Source organism: Thamnophis sirtalis, unplaced genomic scaffold, assembly GCF_051295495.1.
Source record: "Thamnophis sirtalis isolate CommonGarterSnake01/CBP01778 unplaced genomic scaffold, rThaSir2_p1.2 scaffold_5, whole genome shotgun sequence".
Lineage (NCBI taxonomy): Eukaryota > Metazoa > Chordata > Lepidosauria > Squamata > Natricidae > Thamnophis > Thamnophis sirtalis.
Genome location: NW_028261385.1, coordinates 8,828,731 through 8,833,951, shown reverse-complemented (window position 1 = coordinate 8,833,951; position 5,221 = coordinate 8,828,731).

Here is a 5,221-nt window from a genome sequence, read left to right as displayed (position 1 = left end):
AGGAACAAAGACGATTAACTCCTCCATATCATGGCTGTGTCTGCTTAATGCGCCTAAATAAAGGGCAAGGCATTCGTGTGGAAAACTAAGTGATAAAAAAAATTCACCACAGACTTATTCACCGCCTAACTTTTTTTCCCCTTCCTTTTTAAATCATCAAATCTGCTGTCATCGATGCTTTTCGTACTTGGGAAAGGACGGTTTTAGTTTGTGACCATAAGGCACATAATGGATGGTGACTGCATGGAAAGACCCGTGTAATTAAAATACCAGTTTTGGGTTTATTTTCTTCAGGAAAAAAAATGCTACTGCCGGCCTTTAATGAACAATGCAAATGTTACTCTACAGTTTTGTTTTATTGGGGCACAAGAAAAATGGTTGATCAGCCGTCCCAAAGGTGCTTTTTTTCCAAAAGTCAAGGGGACTTTCTTTTCTTTTTCCTTGAAGACCTTTCACTTCTCATCCAAGAAGCTTCTTCAGTTCTGACTGAATGGTGGCGGACGGAAGGATTTATATTATTTGCAGTTATCTGGTCATTAGTACTCCCTCTGAGAGTCGTTGAGGCCACTCGGAGGTTTTACCTGTGCCCTGAAACAGAATGCAAATGAGTGTGGAACTTTCTTGGGATTGATGAAAGGACTATGTTGTAAACAGGAAATAAGTGGTGTCAGGGGTGGGATTCAGCCGTTTCGGGCCAGTTCAGGCAAACAAAATGCTAATTTTACATCTAGTTCACCAAACCGGTAGTTTAAAGGACTGGCTGGCGATTCACCTCCCATGAGTCTCCACGCAGGCTGTTTTGGATGCCACGTAAGTGCACGGCCTGTGCGGAGGCTCTGGAAGGGCGAAAAACGGGGTTCCTGGAAGCCCAGAAATGTGCCCATTTCCGGCCTCCAGAGCTCAGGGGGAGGCCATTTTTGCCTTCCCGGAGGCTTGAGGAAAGCCTCCAGAGCCTGGGGAGGGTGTCAATGCCCCCCGCCATGGTGCAGGAGGCTGAGTAGGCCACACCCACCATCGCCATGCCCACCCAGCAACCGAGCAGAGAACCAGTTGCTAAAATTTTTCAATCCCAGCCCTGGGTGGTATTGTATTCCTCCCCCTCTGTTGAGACAGGGCTGTTCAATTTTGACCCCTTTCAAACCAGTGGTCCCCTCTGACCAGAATGTGGACTTCGCTGTCTTCTTGTCCTGATGGGTTTGTTCTCCTGTGTTGTGCCATGCATTTGTGAAGTGGTTGTTTTGTTTCCCCAATGTACAGATCTACACATGGCTCACTGCATTGTACTGCATATGTCACCTTGCTCAGTTTGTGGTGGTAGTTTTATGTTGATTGTAGCCCACAACTTACCATCAGAGTTGGGGATGGAACATCCATTGCTAAGACGTTAAGTGAGTCACATCTGATGGTGTGACATTTTTTGCCATCGTTGTTAAGTGAATCATCACGGTTATTGAGTGAACCCAGCTTCTCCCGTAGTCTTTGCTAGTTGGAAGTCAGCAGGGAAGGTCGCAAATGGAGATCATGTGATTCCCGGGATGTTGCAACTGTCACAAATACATTGATCATGTGACTACAGGAATGCTGTGACAGTTGTAAGTGTAAAGCAGTTGCAAATCACTTTTCCCCCCAGTGCTGTCATAACTTCAAATGTTTGCTAAATTAATGGTGTTAAGTCAAAGATTACTTGTTGTGGCCAGTCCCTCCAACAGCCAAATCAGATGACGAGGAGGCATGGGAGTCAGGGTCAGCATCAAGGCAACCTCAGAGCTCTGAGGGGGAAGCGGGAATGGGGAGAGAGAGAGAGAGAGAGAGGGAGGGAGGGAGGGAGGGAGGGAGGGAGGGAGAGAGAGAGAGAGAGAGAGAGAGAGAGAGAGAGAGAGAGAGAGAGAGAGAGAGAGAGAGAGAGAGAGAGAGAGAGAGAGAGAGAGAGAGAGAGAGAGAGAGAGACAGCCATCCGTCAGCCCTCAGATGGAGAGTCAACAGCCCCCAGGTCTGGAGGTGGCTGATGAGGAAGAGGTCGATGTGCAGAAGGCAGAGGAGAGGAGAGCAGTGGAAATCTATGGGCCGGTCCTCAGGACGGAAGAACCACCACTGCTAGCTAAGCCTCACCCTAGCTCTGGGGATGAAAGGCAGGAAGCGGAGACGAATAGGTGTGGCAGACAGCTATTCATCTCCCTATCGTCAGCCACTGACAGCCTGCACTTCCGAATCCTTTGTTAGCCTGGAGGAGGACAGATGGAGAGGGAGAAAGGAGAGAGAGGGAGAGAGAGAAAGAGAGGGAGGGGAGGAGAGAGACTGACTCTTGGCCAGGGCTACTGGCGCTCCTAATTAAGAGAACGTTTAGTTAATTCCAGAGGGCTTGTAGTGTTTGGGAGCCAGGTCATAACGCTACCTGTTATCTGATTGTTTTACATTTCAAAGCTTTCATGTTTTCATACTAAATTTCCCAAGCCCTTTAGGACGGGGGTGTCCAAATTTTTTCATTTTTTTCCCCATTTTATTAGAATTTATAGGCCGCCCTTTTCCCTGAGGGGACTCAGGGCAGCTTACAATCATAGGGAAGGGGGTGCAATGCAAAAATAAACAATATGTGAACAAAATAAATTGATAAAAAACACAACATGCATTCAACACTCAACACAAATGTGGGAACTTTAAGGCTTGTGGGCTTCAACTGAACATCCCGGCTTTAGGAGGAACAGAACGAACATCTGAATTAATATATATTCCCATTCAAATATATTGATGCCATATAAACAAAAAAATATATGCAGGCAATCCTTGACTTCCAAACGTCAGTTTAATGGCTGTTCGCAGTGACAATGGCACTAAAAAAAAGGTGACTTATGACCATTTCCTGCACATACGACCGTAGCAGCTTCCCCATGGTGAAGTTATCAAAATTCAGATCCTTGGCAACTGGCTCATACTTACGATGGTTGCCGTGTCCTGGGGTTATGTGATCATTCTTGGCGACCTTTTGACAGACAGTCAATGGGAAAGCCAGATTCACTTTAAAACTGTGGTACTAACTTGACAAAAAGGCGATTCACTTAGCAATGTCATCAAATGGGGCAAAATTCACTTAACAATGGTCTTGCTTAGCAACAGAAATGGTGGCCATTAAGCCGAGGAGTACCTGTAGCCTTGTCTATTGGCCACAAGTGGGTTTTTCTTAGTGACTCTGAGGTTGTAAATCTGGTGCGGTCACATGATTCATTTAATGGCCTTATCGCTTAGCGAAAAGAACGTTGTTCAGCGAGAACTATCTCTGGTAATAAGAGGGCTTCGCCTGTGATGGTGCAGGGAGAAAGTTTGCAAACATTAAGGGATAATATTCTTGTCTACCTCATGTCCATTTGCTGAATAAGCATTAGATTGCTCACTTTTATGACACTCATTTAGCAACAAATCCTGCTGGATCAGGCTAACTGGGTGTCTTCAGAATCGGTATTTCAAATAATCCTGTCTATCAATCACCTTTTAAACCAGGGGTTACCAACCAGTGGTCTGTGGACAGTGGTGGGTTTCAAAAATATTTAGAACCTCTTCTGTAGGTGTGGCCTGCTTTGTGGGAGTGGCTTGCCAGCCATGTGACTCAGTGGGAGTGGCTTGGCAGTCATGTGACTGGGTGGGCGTGGCCATCATGTAAAATGTGGTGAAACTCACTTAACAACCCTCTTGCTTAGCAACCAAAATGTTGGCTCAGGAACTCTGGCATTGAAGTAAAAAACCCAGGTGGTGTTCAAAACCTGATAGCTTTATGACTTGTGGACTTCAACTCCCAGTCATGCTGGCTCAGGAACTCTGGCATTGAAGTGTGCAAGTTTTAAAGCTGTCAAGTTACAAGACCCTTGCACCTCAACTCTTTAGAAAAAAAACCCCAGGGGTGTTCAAACTTGACAGCTTTAAGACTTGTGGACTTCCACTCCCAGAATTCCTCCTCCAGTCATGTTGGCTCAGGAACTCTGGCATTTGAAGTGCGCAAGTCTTAAAGCTGTCAAGTTACAAGACCCTTGCACCCCTAACCCTTTAGAAAAAACCGCCCAGGGGTGTTCAAACTTGACAGCTTTAAGACTTTAAGATTTAGATAGGTGGGGGGAGCCATTGGTGAGCCAGCCAATCAGTGAGCAGTGGGTGGGGCAAGCGTGGTGTGGACGGGCAGGGGAGGGAGCTGGAACCGGTTCTAAATGGCACGGTAGATTTGTGGAACCTCTTCTATAGAAGAGGTTAGAACTGGCAGGAACCCACCACTGTCTGTGGACCACTGGTGATCCATGAAGAAATGTTGGTCTACAGAGAAAATATTTGCATTTTTTATATTGCACTATATCAGTAGTTTTATGTTCAAACTACGGCGCCTGGGTTGGATACATGCAATGAACGTTTGTGTTGCTGCAGTCTCCCCCTTCGGGGTCTTTTTGTGTGGGTCAGAAGGGGGGGCAGAAATTCTGACTTGGGGTCTGCTTTGGCCTCCTGGTGTGGGGCTTTGGGTGAAGGCTGGAGAGAAATGCCACTGTTGGTGAAGAGCCAGAGGGCCTCGTTCCAGTGGGACTGCATCATGGCCTGGAACTGGCTGACCATCTCTGCCCGCTGAGCCTCCAGACGCCGGTTCCTGGCCTTGCACTCCCGCAGGTGTTCCCTCTGCTTGGAAAGCCAATGCTCATAGTCCTCAGTGAGGTGCTTCTGCTGAGCCTCCTTCTCGGTCAGATCCAACTTGAACTGAGCTGTTTTGCCAACTTTCTCATGGTGGCTGCTTAGCTCCAGCAACTGCTTCCTGTTGGGGCCCTAAGGAGCCTGGGCGGGCAGGCAAGGAGTGGCTGGGAGGGTTGAGTAGAGACCGAGGCACCCCTTGATGTGAGTGACATTGAGTTGGCCACGCCCACCCAGCCACATGACCACCTAGCCACGCCCACCCAGCCAATCATTAGCCAGATCATATTAGTGGTTCGCGGGATTTAAAATTATGAATTCAGTGGTCCCTGAAGTCCGAAAGGTTGGGAACCCCTGTTTTAAACTACCCATGTTCGTAATATGGCATTGAGCCGAGGTGGCGCGGTGGTTAAATGCAGCACTGCAGGCTACTTCAGCTGACTGCTAGATCAGCAGTTCAAATCTCACCGGCTCAGGGTTGACTCAGCCTTCCATCCTTACGAGGTGGGTAAAATGAGGACCCAGATTGTTGTTGGGGGCGATATGCTGACTCTGTAAACTGCTTAGA